This window comes from Strigops habroptila, chromosome 6, assembly GCF_004027225.2.
Source record: "Strigops habroptila isolate Jane chromosome 6, bStrHab1.2.pri, whole genome shotgun sequence".
NCBI lineage: Eukaryota > Metazoa > Chordata > Aves > Psittaciformes > Psittacidae > Strigops > Strigops habroptila.
This window is the reverse complement of record NC_044282.2, coordinates 20,366,352-20,381,185: the sequence shown is the minus strand read 5'-3', so window position 1 is coordinate 20,381,185 and position 14,834 is coordinate 20,366,352. Positions and strand designations below refer to the sequence as shown.

Sequence of the window (14,834 nt, the reverse complement as noted above, 5' to 3'; positions counted from 1 at the left end):
AGAGGATCCTTCTGTTGTGGGGTTGCTGAAGGTCAAAGAACAACAAGTGCCAATTGCAACCATAACAGTGCACCGGCGGCAATACTGCGCCAACCGAGACTCCTTGATTCCCATCCATAAGCTGATCTGTAGACTGGAGAGCCAAGGAGTGATCAGCAGGACCTGCTCACCCTTTAATAGCCCCATATAGCCAGTACAAAAGTCTAATGGAGAGTGGAGACTAACAGCAGACTATTGTGGCCTGAACGAAGTCACACCACCATTGAGTGCTGCCGTACCGGACATGCTAGAACTTCAATATGAACTGGAGTCAAAGGCAGCCAAGTGGTATGCCACAATTGATATTGCCAATGCATTTTTCTCAATCCCTTTGGCAGCAGAATGCAGTTCACAGTTTGCTTTCATTTGGAGGGGCGTCCAGTACACTTGGAACTGACTGCCCCAGGGAAACACAACCCTACCATCTGCCATGGATTGATCCAGACTGCACTGGAACAGGGGCAAGCTCCAGAACACCTGCAATACATTGATGACATCATCGTGTGGGGTGATACAGTTGAAGAAGTTTTTGAGAAAGGGAGGAAGATAATCCAAATCCTGCTGAAGGCCAGTTTTGCCATAAAACGGAGTAAGGTCAAGGGACCTGCATAGGAGATTCAATTTTTGGGAATAAAATGGCAAGATGGACGTCGCCAGATCCTCACAGACGTGATCAACAAGATAACAGCAATGTCTCCACCAACTAACAAGAAAGAAACACAAGCTTTCTTAGGTGTTGTGGGGTTCTGGAGAATGCACATCCCAAATTACAGTTCGATTGTAAGCCCTCTCTATCACATGACCCGGAAGAAGAATGATTTCAAATGGGACCCTGAGCAACAACAAGCCTTTGAACAAATTAAACGAGAAATAGTTCATGCAGTAGCCCTTGGACTGGTCCGGGCTGGGCCAGATGTGAAAAATGTGCTCTGTACCGCAGCTGGGGAGAACGGTCCTACCTGGAGCCTCTGGCAGAAAGCTCCAGGGGAGACTTGAGGTCGACCCCTCAGCTTTTGGAGTCGGGGATATAAAGGATCCGAGGCCAGCTATATTCCCACTGAGAAAGAGATACTGGCAGCCAATGAAGGGGTTCGAGCTGCCTCAGAAGTGGTTGGAACTGAAGCGCAGCTCCTCCTGGCACCCTGGTTGCCTGTGCTGGGCTGGATGTTCAAAGGCAGGGTCTCCTCTACACATCATGCAACTGATGCTACATGGAGTAAGTGGGCCGCACTAATTACACAACGAGCTCGAATAGGAAATCCCAGTCGTCCAGGAATTCTAGAAGTCATCATGGACTGGCCAGAGGGCAAAGATTTTGGGATGTCACCAGAAGAGGAGGTGAGGCGTGCTGAAGAGGCCCCACCATATAATGAACTGTCAGAGAGTGAAAAGCAATATGCCTTGTTTACTGATGGGTCCTGCCGTATTGTGGGAAAGCATCGGAGATGGAAGGCAGCTGTGTGGAGTCCCCTGCGACAAGTTGCAGAAACTGCTGAAGGAGAGGGTGAATCGAGTCAGTTTGCAGAGGTGAAAGCCATCCAGCTGGCCTTGGACATTGCTGAACGAGAAAAATGGCCAGTACTTTATCTCTACACTGACTCATGGATGGTGGCAAATGCCCTGTGGGGGTGGTTGCAGCAATGGAAGCAGAGCAACTGGCAACGCAGAAGTAAACCCATCTGGGCTGCTGCATCGTGGCAAGATATCGCTGCTTGGGTGCAGAACCCGGTGGTGAAGGTACGCTACGTAGATGCTCATGTACCCAAGAGTTGGGCCACTGAGGAACACCAGAACAACCAGCAAGTGGATAAAGCTGCTAAGATTAAAGTGGCTCAGATGGACTTGGATTGGCAACATAAGGGTGAATTATTTTTAGCCCGGTGGGCCCATGACACCTCAGGCCATCAAGGCAGAGGTGCAACATATAGATGGGCTCGTGATCGAGGGGTGGACTTAACAATGGACGCTATTGCCCAGGTTATTCACGAATGTGAAACATGTGCTGCAATTAAGCAAGCCACACGGTTAAAGCCTCTCTGGTATGGAGGACGATGGCTGAAGTACAAGTATGGGGAGGCGTGGCAGATTGACTATATCACACTCCCACCGACCCGCCAAGGCAAGCGCTATGTGCTTACCATGGTGGAAGCAACCACCGGCTGGCTGGAATCATACGCTGTGCCCCACGCCACTGCCCAGAACACTATCCTGGGCCTGGAGAAACAAGTTTTGTGGCGACACGGCACCCCAGAGAGAATTGAGTCAGACAATGGGACTCATTTCCGGAACAACCTTATAAACACTTGGGCCAAAGAGCATGGCATTGAGTGGGTATATCACATCCCCTACCATGCACCAGCCTCTGGGAAAATCGAACGGTACGATGGGCTGTTAAAAACTACACTGTGAGCAATGGGTGGTGGGACTTTCAAACACTGGGATACACATTTACCAAAAGCCACCTGGTTGGTCAACACTAGGGGATCTGCCAACAGGGCTGGCCCAGCCCAATCAGAACTTTTACGTACTGTAGAGGGGGATAAAGTTCCTGTGGTGCACATAAAGAATTTGTTGGGGAAGACAGTCTGGGTTATTCCTGCTTCAGGGAAAGGCAAACCCACTCGTGGGGTTGCTTTTGCTCAGGGACCTGCATATACTTGGTGGGTAATGTGGGAAGATGGGGAAGTCCGATGTGTACCTCAAGGGGATTTAATAGTGGGGGAAAACAGCCAATGAACTCAATTGTATGCTGTTGCCTGCTCTATAACACTTTTATAGCCCACTAGCTAGATATCTTCAGGTCGCCAGCAACTGACCCTGACTTCCCTCCAATCATCACCTCAACAAAGAATGAATTTTGAGGAAATCAGACGAGCTCAGCAGTAGCCAGACGAGTCTGGCGGTGTCATCAGCAGGCAACAACCCAACACTACATACCGTCCCTCCTGCCCTGAAAGACCATTACAAGAGATGGAGCCTGACATCATGGACTAGGTGAATTCAGCAATTTTATAGGGATTGGTCCATGGACTAGGGAATGATATCTTTCTCTTTGTGTGTGGATGTGGGTGTATATATATATGTATATATGGGACAGGGGCGATGGTGCGTTGAGAGATGTGGGATCTGAGCATGACGTGAATGGTATGGAATAAGGGGTGGATACAAAAAAAATATGGAACGCTTCACGAATTTGCGTGTCATCCTTGCGCAGGGGCCATGCTAATCTTCTCTGTATCGTTCCAATTTTAGTATATGTGCTGCCAAAGCGAGCATATCTTTCACAAGAATTGGCAGGAATGCATATGTAACTACAACAATTTTAAGGGAAAATAATACTGTGCATATGGATTAAATTTCAGAGACTTATTCCTTTGTTTTGCAACCATTTTTCTTTAAAACATCAAAATAATTTCTTTCACCCTCCCTTCTCCATTTGGATAAGCAATTCCCTCCTGCTTCCAGCTACCTCCTTGTTTAAGCTTCTCCTCTTATTTCTAGTTCATCTATCAAGAGGTGTTTGGCTTTTTTTTTTATGACAGATGACAGTACTTCATTTCACTGGGGAGAGGAATATGGAAGGCAGGAGATGAAAAGTAGCTGAAAACCACTTTGTCTTAGGATAAATGAATAGACTTTTACCAACTATTCTCACAAGCACACACTCCAGATCTTTGGACTGACAATAAGCATTGGAAATTTCATCCAAATGGTATTTTTCACTAAGCTTCTGAAAATAGGATTTTACAACACTGCTGCTCAGTCATACCTCTTTTTTTCTAAAAGATTTTGAATTTAAGTTGAAATTGTTGGATGGCTTTGCATTACATGCTGTCTGAATAAAACATACTTGATTCCTTGTGCACACTGGATGACCAGGTAAGCTGCACATTATCTATTTGGTCCCTTCTGAATTACTTTGCTTTTGCAGCTCAAACTGGCTGACAGCAACACAAGGGCTAAGTGTTCCAGAAGAGCAGAGACTGCATTTATAAGTTGCTGACTACCATATCAGTAAGAAAAGCCTCCCAGTGAAGCAATAATTACTCTGAAAGAAGAGGGTATTTCCAAATCTTTGATACTGAAGACAGATAATAGACAATATAGAAAAAGTTTCAGTGGACTGAATGCCTCCACACATATTTTCACATACATTCTTCTGTGTGTATGCGATGTCTTTTATAAACTGTATCTTTTCTGTATTTTTCCTCTCTCTTTTCAAAATACTTTCTTTCATGTTATTCTGCATAAGGAAATTAATTTAAAAAACGATGAGTAGACATAGCACCAGCACCCACATTTCAGATATATACAACATCACCTACTACTTGAGAAAGTGGTTAAATGATATGGTTTGCAAAAATTTACTTTTGTCTTGCTATTTGCTTGAAGGATGTTAATAATTTTTGTGCTTTAATTTAAAAAATAATCTTTTATAGTAACTTTAGAAATAGACTAACTTTTTTACTCAGAAGGATAAATTTGCTTTTGAATTATCGACTTGGATCTGGCATTCCATTATCTACAATTCTTCCCCAGCAGCTCAGAGTACTGCCTTTAAAGTACTCTGTAACTAGTCACATTTTTGTGTATTTTACGAGAGGTAAGGGTTTTCTGAAAATTGTGGGTTTAATATAAAAGCACCATTTAAATGGTAAACTGACTTCAATTCCATTCAAACAAAAAAAATGTTCTATCAGAACCAAAGATTAAGATGGAAAGGATTCCACCTGGAGCCAAATTCATCTGACAACCAAAGTTAGCAGATACTGTACTGAAGCTAGCAAGTTACCACTTTCAGTGAGGGATGGATTTTCCTGCACATCATAAAAGCAAATGGAAGAAAACTTTTAAGTCTCTTTTCCTCCTTAAAAAATAGCCAAAACTAAGACGATCCAAGCAGAAATAAAGAATGTGAGTTGCACTTACAGCTAATGGTCTCCTGGAAGAAGAGAACTGTCCTGTCCAGATGAAATATTGCAACTCTAAAAACCTGTAGAGTTTAGGTGACTTTAGGATTAGGCTGTAGAGTTTTCAGGATCATAATTTGGGCTGAGGCACTATTGTTTGCTTAGATCTTACTTTACTTTCATAGCAAATTTTTTTGAAATGGTCTTAAAGTTTGAGTACCTTTACGTGATGCAGTGTGTACGTGAGAAAGAAGCACCTGGGATCAATTTATGCAACTGGAATTCTAAAGAAAATACATTTTCATCTCTTGAATTACCATTTTTAGTCCACCTTACTGAATGGGAACTTGTAGAATAATCCTGAATTAATATATCTCAATCTCTTAAGGAGAAACAGACAAGCTGTGATCAGCATTCGTGCATTTTTCTCCTGTAAGATCATGTTATGACAGCAAGAGATTTGTTGTCTTTTATAGAATGAATCACAGAATGGTTTGCATTGGAAGGGACCTTAAAGATCTTCTAGTTCTAGCCCCCCCTGCCATAGGCAGGGACACTTAAAAGAGTTGTGACTTTGTCATGACCTAAGAGAATAATCTCACATGCTTATAGCTTCTTTTTATTAGTTAGCTTACTTAGGTATTAGTTCTACTAGCTAATTTATTTTTACTTTTACATTACAGTGGTATCTAGCAGGCCAAAGTCAGATCACGGTTCCGATGTAAGAAATGCAACATACAGATTTAGTGAGATGGTTAAACTGCCCAAGAAATATAGTGGATTTCCTAAAAGGGAAATCCAAGCAGCAGAGGAATAAAACACAGGTGCAGAGATGTGAATTAAATTGCTTAAATTCAAACTGAAATGGTAATAAAGATTAGAATAGGTCCATTGTCTCAGTTTGTAGTTCAGTGTCACTGGGACACATTTCTCTTAACCAGCTATGTTTTTTCATGTATTTCTGTCAATGCAATTAAAAGATTCTATGTATAAGATGAAAACACTATTTTAACTTGTGGTGTTACCTGTGAAATAATGAAGTTACAGAAACAGTAAACTTTTTATTGCACTAGAGTAATATTTCAGACAAAATAGCGTCAACTTGGAATTCTATATGATATAATTTATTACCAATTAACAGAAATGGTTAATTACTGATCCCGGTACTGAGAAAAAAAAAAAAAAAGAAGAGTAAATTAAATGAACACTTAGGGAAAAGTCCTTTCTTCCCCTTTCCCCAGACATCTCTCCTCCCCACTTCTTTATCTCCACTCCTTTGTTTGCACCACAAATTATGGTCAAGCCCTTTGGTGAGGCAACAGGCGGGGCAGGAGGCTGGGGTCAGTGCCTAGTGGCTTCTTCCTGCTGCTCCTTCCTTCTTACTCCTCTGCACCTGCTTTCTTGTGTTGTCTGCTCTGGTATGATTTCCTCTAGGGGTTGGAGTCCCTCAAGGTGTCCCTGTCCTAGTGTAGGTCACCCACAGCCATAGTCCCTTGGGATGTCCCTGGCCTGTCCTGGGTTGTCTGAGGCCATAGTCCCTTGGAGATGGAGGTCCTCTTTCCAAGAGTGTCTCCTGCAGTGTCCCCAACAACCCCTTTCCACATGCCTCCCATATATTGCTGTGTGTGTCCTCACATGACATCCCCCATGTCTCCATTGTTGTGTCCTCCTGTGCCTCCTGCTTCCAGCAGCTATTGCCCTTTTATTTCAGTTAGTTTGAGCAGAGGCAGCATGTGCTCCTGGTGGCGGGGTACATCATTGATAGATGTGACCAGCACAGGGCAGCTCCAGAGATGCTTGTGGCCCCTGCTATTGAAACCCTGACATGCGTTTCTAGCACAAGTAGGTGTGCTCTACATCATGTGGCTAAGATTAAGACACTGATGAAGAAGCTATTATTTAGGAGAAAAAAAATACTCATTTTACGTTCTGTGGCAACCATAGAGCATTTTAATAATGAAACTTTTAATGAGAAAATGACATGTGAATAATCTTTGTGAATTACTATGATCGTGGAAGATTCTATATAATCACAGTTCCCTGAATTACAAGCCATGTTCATCAGTAATTGTCACTCTACTCCAGATTTGCAGATTATAAATTGTGCTTCATGAGTTTTCAATGCTGGGCAACCCAGCTGGGGTTTTTGATGCTTCCCAGGCTGCAGCAGAGGGTTTCAGAAATCAGGGATAACTGCTTTCATGCAGTACACTTACTGACTTCCAACTTTCTGCTCCTCCACCACCATCATACACCATCATGCAGCCAGGCACTGGCACACTCTCTCCTGCTCCTAGTGGGCAAGTCTGGTAGAAGTCCTGACATGAAAATTTGTCATTTTCCCTCAACAGCTAGGGATTGGTAATCTTTTCTCGTTTGGGTTGAGCTCTTTCTTTTTATTATTTTATTTTTACTATTTTAAATACCTCTGAGATGCTGAAACACTGCTTTTTAGGAGATTTTGTGTAGCACGAGGACACCATTGTAGAATATGCTAGAGAAAACCTTTCTTTAGAACACTCTGTCTTCCTGCTTTAACAAGAACGTATTTCTTATATTTCTGTCTTGGAGCAAAGTAGATTATAGCCAGACAGATAAGTACTTGGAAAAAGAATTGATTTTATTTCTGTGTTGCATTGATTATTCCCACGTATACGACCATTAGTTATACCCAGGAATTTCCTTGCTGGGAAACAGCAGGACAAACTGGTTTAGAACTGCTCTGCAGCTGTTCTAAATTACACTGGGATAAGACTGTGAACCCTTCCAGTTTTTAGCAGTTTGAAGGTTTAGCTTTTAGCATGAGACTATACCCAAACCCAGCCTCAATTGCCTCTTGAAACAGTTCACTGTTTTGTTGATGTTGAAATTAGTAATTTACAAGGAAAATTACCGTAAAAAACAAATCCCTGACAACTGAAAAAGAAAACAGAACAGTGAAAAGAGAAGTAAGCTGGCAGGAAACTTTAAAATGTGCACAATATGAAATGGTATCAAAACAAAAGATCAACAGGTGGCTTCAGCATGAAGACTAGCAGTGTTTTCTAGCCTTTATTTTTTCAGGGGCTCAGTACCAAGAGGTGCAAGTCTCCATCTGGTAATAGAATTCCACAAATAATTTAAGATTAAAGGCATAATATATGTTTAATGATACCTTCACATTGCTGAACAAAGCATTTTTTCTAACCAATTTTTTCTTCATGGTTTAGTTTTATTTCCCTTATCCATTTTCTCCAGTCCTCCTACCCTTCCCAGGCTCCCATGTTGCATAACTTTGCTATCATTTTTCCTATACTGTTACAAAGACTGTGTTTACTGAAGACAGTGATTCTTCAGTGATTCTGTCCTTCAATTTTTTCCATTCTTCCTGTCCTCTCCTTCCTCAGCCCACCATAAATTTTAGAACTGGGAAGTAGTTGGATTTCATCCGTTTTGTGTATATTCTCGATGTTTGTTCTTCTTGTTCTAATCCATTAAACTTATTTGTTTATGGATGTATATGCACACGAAGCATACTGGGCATATGCTTTTTCCCTAGATAAGTAAGAGTATGTCACTTCTCGACCTGACAGCATGGTGCAGAGAACAGCTGTGCCACATTGCTATCTGGGGACACTTCTGTCTCTGAGGAACCTCAGAATGCAAGAAGAAATACATTAGACAAGAAAAAAAGAATTACAAAGGTTAGAGGACCTTGGTAAGACCCTTCATCCCTCCACATCTCCATTTTCCCTCTCAACTACTGCTTTGCCTATCTAAAGCACAGAGTTCCAAACACAATGATCTCTTAGGGCTTTAAGCTCTACTGTCATGCTAATATGTCACCTGTTTTCACCTATCAGCAATGCTGAGAGATTTAATAGAAAATTCCATAGAATTTTGGAAAGTGTCTGTTTCATCATGGGCACTCTACTAGACATCATGTTTACCTCTGACTGGCAAGAGGTGGAAGATATTAAAGAATGATCCTATGTCCTTGCAGCTAGTTAGAAACTTTCCTCTGAATTTGGCAAGACTTGTACAAGGCATATTAATCTGAGGCAGCACGTGCCCACTGCAATGCTTCCTGACTTTGTATTCCAGTGCTGGCTTGTCAGCAGGAGGGGGAAAGTGGCTCTGAGCCCTGTTCTGTGCACACTCAGTTCCTGTGTTTTTCTCCTTTTTAACCTCCAATTAATAAGTGAATTTAGAATGGCTCAGCAATGCTATTGGCAAGTGCTTCAGCTCCAGTAGCTTTTATATTCGGCATTAAAAACGTCAATCTTTTGACATTCGTTGTAGCAAAATGTGGTCTCTGGCACAAACTAATGTCCTGTGGTTGCACAGCTCACTGCTCTGATATTTTGATTGTTTCCCCTATTTTTATTCATTTCTGTGATTCAATGTTAAGTCCCATTCTCCTGTGTGCTATGCGGAGGTGATATGTCCTTTCCTTTGCATACATGGGATTTGTGTAAATTAGTACTGATGTAATTACTCTGTACAAAGAGCTGCAGCAGAAGTAACTAAATTATTAGTCAGTTGGAGTAACCCCATCTGCCATACACCTTGGAGACCTCACAGTACTACTACAGGATAATGGTATCCTGTTGCTATGCAAATGCAAAGTCAAAACAAATGTGAATGATGACTTTTTATAGAGCAAACATAAAACTGAGGCTGCCTCTGATAAATATTTCAGCAAAAAGCATTTCTGTTTCCTAAGCAAGTGAAATGAATACTTGCTAAGGCAATATCATGTTGTAGATGAGAACAGAATTATAGCTCTAACATTTAATATACCTGGTGAGATGTTTGAGTTGTTATCCTTTTTAAAGTTTATGTGCCGAATAACTCATGTTACTTTTTTGATTTCAAGACCAGCCACTCTTTAGAAACTATTGCTCCTTGTAGCTCTCCTACTAGCTCTTATTTAGTTTTCTTTTTGACTTCTTTTCATGTTTCTGTGCAATTCTCTCTCATTGTGCAACAAACAGTTTTCTAGCTAGTGTTGCTTGTTTAGCATATTCTCCATCTTATCTACTGAATACTTTTAGGCCACAGTATGTCTCTTTTTTTTATACTAGAGCCTATACTTCAGTATTCTTACTCTGGAAACAGAATAAGAGTTAAAAAAAAAAAAAAAAAAAAAAAAACCAAAAGAAAAGGAAGGAGAGACTGTCAGGAAACTGGTTGTGACTTTCAGATCTTGTCTGGTTGCAGTCTTGTCTAGTTGCAGTTTAAGGACTGACCAGAGCAGTCAACAGTCTTGTTCACCTTGGCATTTCTGGCAGTGGCTCTCCAGAAGAAAGTCGGGCATGGTCAGTCTGAAGAATGACAGCCTAATGGACTTCTCTAAACTTCCCTGTGCCCTTGCTGATTCTTGACAGACTATACGCATAGCAACTGGAGGATATCTGCCCCTCACCTCAACCCTTATGCCAATCTCGGCTGCTGAAGAGGTGCTCCAGCTTCAGACTGCATCATGATCCTTCATGATACATTTATTAAACTGATGTCTGATATAGACAGTGAAAGGGGAGGTAAACAAGGACTTAGAGGAAAAGCGTACAATAACCTATGAATTTTAGGCAACATAGAAGAAGCCCGAACCCAAATTAAGGGAGCTGTACATTTTCAACATATCTTTCTCGCTACTTAAGAAAAGATGCACCATTTAATCTGAAGCAATTCCATCTGCTCCCTAATTAGAAAACCATCAAAGAAAAGATTAAGACAGGCTGCCCTTTTTAATCATTAATCATCTTGCTTTTTTCTTTTGCTTCGTATTGCAATCTTTTGAAGATTAAGGCCAAAACAGTAAAGATTTCAGGATACTGAGCAAGTTAGGACTAACTAGATGACCATGTTTGTAGTCTGAAAGAGCTATCACAGCCCATACTTTGCCAAGATTTCCCTCTTTGGCAGATGAAAAGAAATCCAGCATGTTTGCTGCCTGCAGCTGGTTCAGGAGTAACACAAGAGGATACTAGTCTTTTGGGTACACAGCCATTTAGAGCTTAAAAAGTCAAAACCCCAAAATGTCTACTGGTAGCCAATGGAGATCATATGGCAAAAGTGCACTGAATTCCATAAAGGCACAACATTTTCTTAGAAGAGCAGCCAGGTTTGAGGCAGCCAGATTTTACATTAGCCTAAGTTTCCAGATGGATTTAAATGATGCAAAGATTGTGAGAGTAATCTAACCTCATGGAGGCAAAGTCTACAGTCAGAGGATGAGTACAATCACACGGATGCATAAAGTTTTAGAATACATGGGCAGTATCTTGATGAATCAGAACTATTTTCACTGTATAGCTGCAACTTGGGTAGCAAAACAAATCACCCCATTTAAACCATAACAGAAAACAATAAAAACACATCTGTTCCTTGAACTGAGAATAATTTAATAATTTCCTTACTTCATTCATTGGTTAATTTCCCTTTCAGCCATCTTTGCATCATTCCCCTATGAATTAAGTCTCAGCCACAAGTTTCTGTCTATGCACTGACCTCTCCCAATTGCTAGATTTTTATTCTGCGAATGCAGAAGAGGAGGAAAAGAAGAAACAAAATCAGGTTGGTTACTTTTTATAAAGACAGACAATGAAGAATTTAGAAAATCAAATGACCTACAACTCTGTGTGTTCACAAATACTACAATCTCCACACAACATCCAGCTACGAAGACCAATTTTACAGTTCCTCTGTTTCTCCTGTTTCTTTTGTAGTGTCAGTAACAATACACATTACTAAAGACATACACAGCATATAGGGAGGGTTAAAGTAAGACAGAGATGCACAATTGTCAAAAGAAAGGTGAGGGTAAATGAAGAGATGTGATGTGTTAGAGCAGTCTCAATGGTAAATGCCTGCATATATCTAGCAGAAGTTCCTGATTTCTTCAAGTTTTTCCCTCTGTAACAATATTGAAAATATTCTTTGGCTACCACTGCTCTAGACATATTTTTCCGTTTCAGTAAAACTTTGAGCTTATTTGGTTAGCACAAGAATTGCTGGAACCTGTAACTATAGTAAGTAAATATAATTTCGTGGACAGGTTCAGTTCTTGAATTCAAGCAGTACTCTCTTTCTCAGGACCCCACCACTTTCCACCAGAAACCAGCATACACTTTCAGGCACCTTTATATTCCGTCCCCCTGCCACTCCCCCAACCTCCAAAATTGAAGAAAAATTTATTTTAAATTCATAGAAATTAGTTTTGTACCCAAACATGCGCTGAAGGGTTGTGAAGTTCTGCCAGCAGGATATATTTGGATGAGTCACTATGTCATCTGAGTGTAACAGCCCAAAATGGAAAAAAAAATGGAGGATTTACTTAAAATAAAAAAGCAAGGAATTGATACAGAAAGCTGTAACTTAACTGTGTTCACTTTCTTGAAAGGCTCAGCATGGGTATCAAATAACAAAAACAAAACAGCTGCCAACAAAATGAGTTTTACAAAGACCATTAACTCTTAGTTACCATCATTATTTAAAATAACAATCTAACCACAAAGAAGGTAAAATGCAAACTCTTTTTCTATTGCCCTTTATGGTGTTTGCCTGGGCTATTTCCCAAATACTAATTTTGGAATATAATCTTATTAAGACAAGAATTTATATTACATTAATCTGTAAATCTGCCAACATCTGATAACCTTTAACCTGGTTTTCTTGCTTGTTAACTGGAAGGTTAATAAAGAGCTTCTTTTTATAGTAAATATGTCACAGAAAAAGAACAGTGTTGGAAAAATCTCTATAGGGAACTACTGTACCCTGTGAACTCATAGTTCACATGTTCAGCCTGTTCTTGAAGACTTTCAAAGTCAGAAGCAAAGACATGGACCCTGAATAGTCCAGGGGGCCAGTTATCATCCTTCCATTAGAAGTATTTCTAATGTATATCCTGACGTTTCTTATTTTAATTTAAGCCAAATATTTCCGCCTTCTATACCCATGTAATAGGGATCAGGTTATTCTTTTCTTTTTCGCAGATTCTTCCCCAAGCCTACTTTAGTATTTCCTCAATATTTACATTACTAAACCCACAGTGATTATCACTGCTGTATTGCAGAATGTCTCATTTGGTTCACATCCTCTTTGAGCAGCATTGTCACAGTCGATGTAGTACTCCAGCTAAGCAGAGTGGAAAGGTCACTTCACATTTCTTGGCACTTATCCTCGCTTTTGTCCCACTAACTCCTCTTTTATTTTTCGTAAATCAAAACTCACTATCAACTCACAGTCCCCCGTAATATTTCTATCATCTTCTGTATTACTGGTATTCATTTATTTCTCCCACTACATTTGTGCTTCAGATTATTTCTGTCTAACCGTGGCATCTTCTGTTTGTTCTTATTGAATCCCACCTTATTTTTTTCAGATAATTTCTCCTGTTTTTCTATATAATTTTTAATTCTAACCCTGACCTCTAACATACTTGCCATAATTCCTATATCACCTGTAAAGTAGTAAGCATTTTGATACTATTGTCCAGACTGGCAAATAAAATTAAGGCTATCAGGTTCAGGACAGGTCTTCAGTCCTTGAAAACTGCAAACCCCCATTCAGTATACCCTTCCATTTTCATAATGAACAGGCATAATTTTCTTCAATGTATTCATTCGACCAAAGTTCATTCGTTCATTTAGCAGAAAAAAAAATACGCCTTATAATAACTTACTAATTTATGAACTTATCTCCTTTAAATGTGCTGACTCTCAGGTCAGCATTGTTTTTATTTGTAGTTTTAAAATATTCAAATGAAAATATGTAATGCTGGGGTTTACTCTGCAGTTTAGTTTAGTTATGATAGCCAAAACTATGTTTTTAAGGTTTCTTGTTTAAATATTGCTGCATTTTCAACAAAACTACACGTCTCAGTAAACATGTATGTGCTGCTTAGTGGATAGCCTTTACAGCCCATATCAACAAGGTAAGTCTACAAGAATGACACATGCCAAGAATAAAACAAAGGGTTTTTTTTCCCATTATCTTAATACAAGAAGTTATAAATAAAATTCAGGGAAAATGTGCTGAAGTACAAAGTGTTTTCATAAAAAGCTGCTATTTATAGAAATAAAAATAAAATAGCTGGGCATATTAGAGAGTACCTTAGCACTAAATATTAAAGTAAGGTTATCTGGTAGGCCTTCGAGATCAACAGGGAATCTTGACAGAAATAACTTTAGAAAGGGATTTTGTAAATATACCAAATTGAGTATCTAATCCATGTAGAACTCATTTCAACAGTTTAATACTGTTTATTGTAATTATTTCCACATTTCTCCTCTTCTCTCTCCCTTTCCTTCTGTATGAGTCAACATAGGTCCTTTCTTTGTCTCTGATGGTGTCCTCTGTCTCTCATTATCACCTCCACCTTCTACATGTTCTTTATCTCATTAGATTTTTTTCTTTATAATTTCGTCTTCCTTGTTTCTTCTTGTACGCAGGTATTTCAGACTGGTGATTTCTCCTCAGTTATTTCATCCAAGCTTCATTAAAGACATCTTTCTATTTTGGAGTGCCTCTTCTCTGAATAACGCTTGCTTCTTCCCTCTTTCACGTTTGCTTCTCATAAGGAAGTTTTTGGCAACATCCAGAAAATCAGTACTTCTCATTATTCTGAAGCAATCTATCAGCTCCATCCTACCCTGGAAAAAAGTGTTCACTTCCATTCTATTAATTTATTTTCATCCTTACTTTTCTTTGGGGAAAATAAAAAATTAGGTAATATAAGAGGAGAGCTGCTCAATAATTGAGGAAAGACCAGAGAAAAGCTGAAAGACAGGATTCTCAGCAGTTCACCAGCAGGACATGAGAAAGATCTTATGTTAGGAAATGGGGTAAACCTGATAAATTTTGCATAAAGTTAAGAAAGTTCATAGTTGCTATCAGTAAAGG

The 14,834-nt window shown here is 39.9% G+C and overlaps 1 non-coding gene across 1 annotated transcript; it reads right to left on the bottom strand.

The window, feature by feature from the left end:
• Positions 1-3,208: 3,208 nt before the first annotated feature.
• Positions 3,209-3,315, bottom strand: LOC115610162. Its single transcript, XR_003992136.1, has one exon. It is a non-coding gene; the product is annotated as a U6 spliceosomal RNA (small nuclear RNA).
• Between the last annotated feature and the right edge of the window lie 11,519 nt (positions 3,316-14,834).